The sequence below is a fragment of the Myotis davidii genome, unplaced genomic scaffold (genome assembly GCF_000327345.1).
Source record: "Myotis davidii unplaced genomic scaffold, ASM32734v1 scaffold973, whole genome shotgun sequence".
Lineage (NCBI taxonomy): Eukaryota > Metazoa > Chordata > Mammalia > Chiroptera > Vespertilionidae > Myotis > Myotis davidii.
In genome coordinates, this window is record NW_006284945.1 from 700,887 (window position 1) to 710,269 (window position 9,383).

General features: G+C 49.8%; 1 protein-coding gene across 1 annotated transcript in view; it reads right to left on the reverse strand.

Moving 5' to 3' along the window:
• Positions 1-9,383, reverse strand: part of PITX2 (paired like homeodomain 2) — an 18,983-nt gene that overhangs the window by 4,638 nt on the left and 4,962 nt on the right. The window lies entirely within an intron of this gene.

A 9,383-nucleotide genomic window follows, 5' to 3' on the forward strand; every position in this document is an offset into this window, starting at 1 on the left:
TACCTGCGGCCTCGGGGCTGGAGGTGTCAGAGATGGTGTGCACCTCCAATCTGTGCTTGGCAGAGTCCAGGGCGCGGGTCTGGCCGGGCGCTAGGACCGAAGCCATAGCCGGTGGCTGGGGATGGTGACAGGCGGAGGACGCGGAGGCAGCCAACCCCCTGCCGCGGGCAGAGCCGGCGAACACAACCCCCGCGGAGCGCTCCAGCCTCGCCGCCCCGTCTCCCTCGGCAGGCTTAAGCGGAAGGTTCCGGCGGCCGAATGTCAGCGGGCCAACGGAGCCATGCGAACGAGGTCGGGAGGGTACCGCTCCGAGCGTCTTTGGGGAGCCGGCTTGCAAGTTCCAAAGCGAAACGAGAGTGGGCAAAGACCCCTTTCTTCACCCCCTCCCTCTCCCGAGGACCCCTCCAATAAGGAAAGCTAACGCGGAGCGCGCTCTGCCCGCCCCCCGCGCGCAGCCCTGACAGCGAAGTGTCAAGAGTGACAGGGACAGGTAGCTGATATTGGAGCTCCCGGCACCTGGGCCAGCGAAGGACCAGCACTGCGGCTCCTCGCTTCCCTGTTGGCCTAACATCTTAAAACCAGAGGCGGGCTTCCTGGTGCCGAGACGTCATTTGGCCACGGCCCTCCCCAGCCCTCCCGCCTCCGCCTTCTCCCAGACCCTTCTTGCGGCCGGAGTGACGTGGCTCTGACCCAATCAGGAGGCCGCGAGCTGCGGCGGAGGGACCGGGCTGCTTGCACCTATCAGCTAAGTGGGCTGGGCCAATGCCTCACTGCGCCCGCAGAGTCTACACCCGCTGGTTCCAACCCGACTAAACACGATCGGCTTTTTGTTCGGGCGGAGAGGTGGAAGGATGAGGTGGGAGTAAAAAGCTCGGGGAGAAAGGAGCTGGAAGGTACACGGATCAACAAGACACCCCCCCCTCCCCGCACTTTCTTTTTGTGTCTCACTACATCTATTTTCACCCCCGAGGTGTTTTTCTCCTGTATGGAAAGGAGACATGCTACTTAAAACCAGAGATATTTAAAAAACACCAATAGATCACCTCTCCGATAGATTTCCCAAACAGCCTGTCAGGTGAATGCTGCGCTAATCTGAAGAAGTTTTATTTTAATTGCTTTATAAAAAAAAAGACATATCCCTTAGAAGGCAGGCTAATAAATTAGAAATCGAGAAGCAAATGGACCCGTCAAAAGAAAATTACCTTGACTTTCAACGAACAACTGTTTGGTGGTTCACTCTGGATTTATACAAGAATAAAAAGTCGCCTCAGATCACGTTCTCTGTAATGCTTATTAGTCCCCAGACAGAAAACACACAATAGAATAGAAACCCTAACCCAGCATTTTCAAAATGCTGAAAGCTTATCCATTCTACTTAACGTTGATTAAGACACATATCCTAGATCTTTCAAATTCCTCGTACACTGTATTAAGCTCGTCCTAACCAGAGAGAGAGCCGAGCTTTAAATTCGACTCTCATGTTTACTTTATTATCAATCAGATTGAGATCCATAAAGCTTGTAGAATCAACAGCCTTGAGCTAATTATATATAAACTATGCTTTAATGAGTTTCCATACAATTAAGAATGTTGCCAAATAACCAATTTCAAGGATAATTTTTGTGTCGTCCCCTCCCCCCCCACTCCCCAGGAAGCTCTAGGCTGATTTGAATTGTTAAAGTCCAAGCAGGCAGAGGCAGTAGGGTGTCAGCGAAGGGCACAAGCTTAGGAGAACACTGGGCCAGGAAAGGCAAAACCACCCGTATTCATTTATATAAACAAAGGAAATAGAACACCTTTGGGGACATCCAAGTCTCTGTAGCACTATTTCCACATAAATTTAATTTCCACAGAGGTTAAAGAAAGGAATCCAGACATATTATTTAAAATAATTTTTGAAAGTCCCTTTGTCCTCTGGCTTGGGTCAGCTGGGGAGCACAAACTAATCTCCCCTGGGCTCTGCATTGGCCGATTGCTTTATTGTGGAGTTAGTGTTATCATCCCTGACTGTGTATTTGTTTGACGTTACAGTCAATGATTTGCAACACCAGTATGGGGTATCTTCAGAGAATTCCCTTCTTGCCCTTGTTCACAAGATTGGGAAACTTACTCAGTCTGCGGCAGAGTAGATGAAATGGACTACAAACATGTTTGTAACCTATGTGTCTCTCTTTGCCCCGCTCCCACCCCAAATCCTCTCTGCAACTCCTCCCCCATTTTAAACATCCTTGAGAGCAGACAGAGGAACCAAATGAGAATTGTTCTTCAGTCTCTCCACACAAGTATCATCCTACTTTCAGAAGAATTCAGCTCCAAGGGGGAACTGTCTTCACAGTCAGCTTTAAATCAGCCTTTCTGATTTTAACCTTTTGTTCCAGTTCATCCCCATTCCAAGCATACACACACCTACTCAGCAGAATACACCCCACTCTGACAGGTCTGCTTGGGCTGAGGCTCATGCTTCCAGCTACATTAGGTCCTGCCATCTTTTCACTAAATTATACATATTACACCAGCAGCCTGTTGGTAAAGAAGGTTAAATTAATTTACATTCTGTTCATTATCTGGTGCTTAAATGACGCATTTTATCCCTGAGATTTGGAGGAGAATCTCCGCAGACCCCACAGCGTTTCACTGAAGACAATGCTCTTACATTTGTAGTGGGTTTTAATCTGATAAGACTTTAATTTGCTTAAGTCTTTTAAATAAGGGTTTTAGATGTTTCTAGCCATTTTCTTATTGAATTTCCTCTAATTCCCCCAAGATCATAAAGTATATGTGTAAAGTAAATATTTCCTCCCATTGCACTGCCAGCCGATGACCTGTAACTAAGTCAACATGAATGCAGCTCTTTTCTGCCCAATGTGTTTACTAATCATATTCCAGTTTCTTCTCTGAAACCTTAGCAGAGCTCCGATCCCCACACTGCCGTGCCCCCACAGCCTCATTTCATGAAGAAACTCCATTACATCAAAGAATGAAAGATTCTCCATCAGAGCGAGCATTCAAATTTTGGTGCGAGCTCAGGGCGTTTTTCAAAACTCCTTGCTTGGGAGAGCTGAGAAGCTCCCCAGAGCCATACAGATTTCTAAACACATCTCTCATTAAACCCGCAGAATTCTGATTTAAGCTCAGGTGGCTCTGCTTGACTAATAGAACTTTCATCCGGACAAATACACACCATGAAGGCCCTAAACCAGCCTCCAAGGGGTGAAAAACCCAAGGGCAGGGGACAGCATCTTATAGTGCCAAAGGGTGGGCGATGGTGGAAGTACTGGTGACCTTTCAGGCAGCCTAGAAGCCTAAAGAGACAAGGAATCTTAAATTGTGTCAATCCATTGCAAAGCCAAGTAGAACATAAAGACAGTTATCTGGAGCACTCTGGTTAGAGAAAAAACACAGCCGTACACACATATACCTACAAATCTATAGAATATATATATATGTGTGTGTGTGTATGTATATATACTGTATGTATATATATATCACACCACCCCTCAACCCCAGCTTTCGAAACAACTGAACCAGTGAGGTGTTTCTTCACATTTTTTTTTCAGCCAGAGTTTCAACTCCCTCCTAATCAATTAATCACTTCACAAACTCTTGAGTCTGAGTGACACACTTCCCAAGCCCAAGATTTCACTCCATGGGTGGTAGGACTATAACAACATGGAAAGTCTAAATGGGGAAAAACAAGTGTGTAGTGGGGAACCTGGAAACACTTTTCAGTAAAAATTGTGGTGGTTGTGGGTAGTTTTGGAGATTTAATTTACCAAAACTGTGTGGGTGGGTACACAGGTACGGGCAATACTGATAAGGAAGAAGTTGACAGCAAAGAAATCAAATGTATTTTGGTTCGGCACTACGCCCCCAAAACCCCTTCTTTGACTGGTTCTAGAAATTAACATTTCAGCTTTCCTCACAGAAGTTAGAAAAACTCAGCGTGGTCCGGTTCAGGGAAGCCCTGGGGTGCAGGCTTCCCAGGATCAGGACAGGGAGCTCTGTATGCGTTTAAGTTTTTGTGTCCAAAGACATCAGGTATCGTCTCAATAGGCGTTTTCTTGCTTATTTTTTCAAATAATGACCCTTGAGGGGGGAAATGTGTGACACCTGGTCGGGACAGTTTTGAGCTGGTATTGGCCACTGATTACCAGTCTTAAGGTCTTATTTAATTTCACACTCTTTAGTGTTAGTTGCACAAAACCCCCCTGGCCATCATGGTGAGATTGGCTGGGTTGTGCCATCAATTTCTTAGTTGCAATGGTCCGGGTATGAATTGGGACACAAACAAGGGGCCAACAACGTTTGGAAAAAATGTGTCCTGAGAGCTCACCTGGAAAATGACTCAATTACATGTCCCCCTGCTTAGAGAGGTGGCAGTCTTGCTCGGTCAAGGCCAGCTCAAGGACGAGGCCCGCCTGGGATTCTGCTCATAGACACGTGAGGGGCGTGGGTGCGCAGCCGTGGTGTAAGGCGCAGAGGTCTAAGGAGACCTTGCACCCTGCTCAAGAAGAGGCCCTTCCTTCTCTCCTTCCTCTGCCTGGCTTTCCTCCACACAAAAAATCAAGCTGGAAAGTGCTCCCTTTCTACCCGCGTCCCCTCAGCCATAACCAGAAATTAAAGGCTTTACTGTAGCTAATCCGCCTCCCCATTGCCTAAATGGAATAAAAAAAAAACCCTGTTAGTTTATTTTGTAAAAAAAAGGGGGATGCATTTTTTTGAATCAGAAGTCTGTAGATGTGCTAAACACCCTCTCGAGGTCCCTGCAATGGGTCCCCCTATCTCTGTCCCCACACAATCTGCCACTGGAGGTCTGGCACGACTGGATGAGAAAGCTCAGGTGTCAGGTGTAGGGGTCCCTACACTGGCCAGTGAAGAGAAGATCGAGGGATTAGAGGAGGCATTGGAGCAGGGGGCTAGTGAAATCACTAAGCCCATGTGCTATAATGCCTTTTCACGTTAGCATGCTAGCCTTACAGGTTTATTAGGTCCTCATTTAATCTCGCAATGCAATTAGTCATGGAAGAGAATGTATACGTTTTAGGGTAGGGGAGAGAGAGAAGCGGGAATAAGATAAACATCAATATTCAGGTCCAGAGAGAGAAGTGACAAGGGACTAACTAAAGTCACTTAAAAAACACAACAAAAATTGGATTATAATGCTCCTTTCTCTTTCTATTTTCTACCTCTCCAGCTCATGTTCGTCTCTTTTCCATTTCTCTTGCTCTCCCTTCTTCCTGTCTTCCCTCTCCCAGACATGCTAGTAGCTAACATTCAGCATTAGTTGTCATGGTGACCATAAATCACATAAATCCAAAAATACCCACCTATAATCTGAGATGAAGCTTTTATTTCCCTAGTGAAATAATATTTTAAAAGCTGTCAGCTGACAAAAAAGGAACCCAGCTCATTGTAGTAACCCAAGTAATATATTACTTCTAAAGATTTAAATTAAAATGTCAGCCTATTAAAAACACGCCGGGAGAATCTTGGGCACTCCTCAGGTCAGATCCTCACAATGAAGTTGACTCCATCACGCCTGATCACTCTTTAACACAGATACACCATTCTGCGTGCTCTCTCTCCTGTTAATTTATTCCCTTCTGTCCCAACTACCGCAGTCCTCACCAACTCTGGGCCTTCGGTTGTGAAAGAAAGGAGACTCCACCTGGATCAGAAGGGAGCCGGCTCCTTGGCCTGAACCTTCTGAGGGCCTGGTGTGTTGGTCCTCTGATATCAATCATTTCCCCAAATGGAAGATAAGGGCTTTAGGGGGGGAAAAAGTGCAGTTGAGAGCCATAATGAGGGCGACTTCTTAGAAAAGCTAAGAAGAAAGAAACGAAGAGAGAAGGACGGGTGAGGGAAAGACCAAGTAGTGGAGGACGGAGCTGGGAAGCCAGGTTCTGTGGGGAAGTCTAACCCAGGAAAGGTAGGTAAATTCTACATCCAGGAGGAAACGCGCCCATTGGGAGCCCCGGTGGTAGCGGTGTGTGTGGGGGGTGTGGGGGCAGTGGAGGGGGGGCAGCCGCTGTTGGGCCTTTTGTCTTCTACGTTGGGCTTGTTGTCTTTTGCCTATCTTTGGATTACAGGGTATTCGCCTAGATGAAGAGCCATTAATTACCCATTCAGTCAATATTAGGAAGACCACAAAGCTTTTTACATAGGATTAAGAAGACATCAGATTGCTCCTTTAGTATATTCCTGCTCACGAATAAGCTTTCGTTATACATTTCCTTTTCCCCGGAGCCTCGCTAACCGCTGCATATATTAGCGGCGGGCGGTGCGGAGAAACAGCCGCGCCAGCCCGGCCAAACTCGGAGCGCACACCCCGCCGGGGCGAGGAACGCAACCTGGTCCACCTCTGCGGGCGGGCGGGGGTCCGCAGGGACTGACCCCGCTGGGACAACTGTTCAAATCCCCCCCCCACCGTGGGCGTGGGGAAGCGCGCGCGGACACACACACACACACACACACACGCACACACACACGCTGGGCGGGGGGGATCCAAAAGAAAATGGACATCTCTCCTGCCCAGCTCCCCTCTCTCTTTGCTTCTTGCTCAGAAGTTAACGCGCCTTGGCAGGCCCCCGTTCTCGTCCCCGCGCCGCACTGGGGAGCCCTCTACCCTTCTGAACACCCCTCCCTTTTCTGTCAACGCGGAGGCCCCGGGCGGAGCAGCACCCCGCGCCCCATTCTGCGTGTCGCGGCGGCGGAGGGCCTGGGCGCTGTCGCTGGGGTCCCTGTTAGCATTACAGTCGCTTCCCAACGGGAAGCAGGATGGTTTGCTTTCAGGGGGTACCCTGGAACACGCGTTAGTATGTGCTCGGCAAACATTTGCTGATCCACTGATTGGGGTGGGGGGAAGGGGAGCGGTCTGTGGCCCCGGAGGCGGTTGTCCGGGGTCTTCCTAAGAAGTCGGGGTCCGGACGGAGCTTCGGCCCGTGAGAGGGTGTGTGTCAGGCTGGGACTCCGCGCCGGGCCTGGGACCCCTCCAGGGGAAGGAAGTTTCCCACACTAGAGACCGAGGCCACGCACCTTCACACCAGCCACTGTGGCCAAGCTGTTTCACAATCCACGGCGCCGCTGGGGAGGGGGGCGGGGGCTGGACAAAGGTCCCCCACCCCAGGTCGGGTCGCTAAGCCAGGTGCCTGGGCCTCGGGGAGGCAGCTTGGACTGATTCAGCTGGGAATCCAGGGCCACCGCCCCGAAACTTCAGGGTTACTGACAGGGGAAGGCACTCGGCCCAGTCCCTTCCTGAAGGTCACGGACCACTTTTTGAATTCCGCAAGGGGGTTCCTCTCAGGACACCCAAACCAGGAAAAACGAAGGACCTCGGTTCTAGGGGTGCCTTCTCTGGGGCCTCTACCTCTTACTTCTGGGGGTGGGGTGGGGTGGGGGGTATTGCTTAACTGGCCACCTCTTCCTGTCTCCACTTTCCATGCCCAAGCCACTCCTCTCTCCCCCTCTCTCAAAGCCCGGGCCTGAAGAGGCCTGGCTGACCTCAGCTCCATCTCTTTTTGGGGGCCGAGCCAGGCTGTGGGTCAGCTTGTTAGATGTCAAGCGGACTGGGCCTTGCAGAAGCCCTCCCTGCCTCCTCAGAGAGTGTTTTCAGCCTTCAGTGAGGACATGGTGGGTGAGGAGAGGGAATGCCAGTAATAGAATATACTGGCTCTGCTTGAAAATTGCATGTCATGGTAAACATGTTTTCTTTTTAAAAGCAAATAAAAACTATTAAAAAACAAACAAAGGAGAGAAATCTCTTTCTTTCAAAAGCAGGCTCTGGCCAGGAGTTTGCTTATTACGTAAGTTAAATTTGCTTATATTCAGGAAAGGGGACGCTGGCAACCTTCCTTTAAGGTTACTACAGTTTTGGGTTTACCAGATTCCTAAAAGCCAATACGGCTCAGATGTGCAGCATTTCTTACTATCACATGCCTCTTCTTCATTTACATGCGAGGGTAGCAATTTTCTTTTTTGGTCTGAAAAGTAGAAAAGAGACTATTGGCATTGTAGGGGAAAAACCCTCCACCTGCATTAACATAATCTGGGTTTGAAAGTAGTCATGGCTATTTCTAGCGCTTTGTTTATTTGCTAATTAGCAAAAGCGAACCGCCAGGGTTGTCTGCCAGGCCTGTGACGGGACTCCCCAGCTAACCCGCTCCGTTCCCACCCACGAAACCCCCATCCCATCCCAGGTTCCTCCCTCCCTTCCTAGCTCACTCCGAGGCCACCTGTACTCAGAAACCATTCCTGGGGTCCAGGAGCCTGGTGTGGGGGCGGGGGTAGGAGGAGACATTTTGCGTCTCTGCGGCTCCCAGCGCAGCGAGAAGCGTCGGCCTCGGCGGGGCCGCAGTCCGCCCCGCGCGAAGTCAGAGTGGGGAGCTCCTCTAGTCTGGCCGGAGCCAGGGCTGAACCCGCACAAAGTGTTTCCCCCGGGAGTCAGAGCTGCTCTTGATTTTTAACCATATCCCAAACATACTTCGGTCTAATAATTTATTTTTACGACCGATTATCAAACAGAAGAAGAATTTAACACAATCTTAATGACAGAAATCACCGGCCGTTATCTCTGCATGGCCCCATTTAACCCCATGGGGTTAATCCCGGACAAGTGAGCATTTAACTGGCCCAGCGGGAGGACTCGCGATATTGTGCGGGCGTCCAGGCCGGTCTGCTCCGGACCACTTTAGACGTTTAATTTCAAACAAATGATGTTTTTCTCTCAGATTCACTGGGAAGCCCGAATGCAGGGCCTTTGTTTTCTTCTTAGGAATATGGTTTGTTTACTTGGCTAGGGTCCCAATTCGCCCCCCTCGGGCACCCATTACATTTGTATTCTTACTCTTTAATCCGGAAAGAGGGGGTTAGAGGCTGAGGGCTGGGGGTGGGGGGAATCGCTCTATCTGCTCACACTATCAAAGGTCAACAACCTCCTAAGGCTAGGCACTTATTTATTAAGGAGCCTGGAAAACCCAGAGAATAGAGGAACAGTCGGTTTGAGTTTTTCCTGTATTCTTAGGAAAGCTTGTCCTATCACACACACACACACACACACACACACACGACCAAAGGACACATTTCAATGTATCAGAGGCCTGCGCAATGGGTTGGGGACGTTTTCAGTTTTGCATAAGCCTGCAGGCTTTGAGCAGCAATATCCCTTGACTCGTGCAGAATGAAACTAGTCAATCGAGCAACGACACCACCAAAACTCGAGGCCCTGCAACCGGCACAACACACAGGTTCGCGTCGACAGGAGCACACACTCCACTCCACCCTGGGCTGGTGCGCATACCCGCTGCCCTCCGGCTAAGCGGGCTGTTGTCAGCTCCTCCACCCCCGCGGCCGGGCACAACTCCGCCAACGCCGGCCTCCCGCGCTCG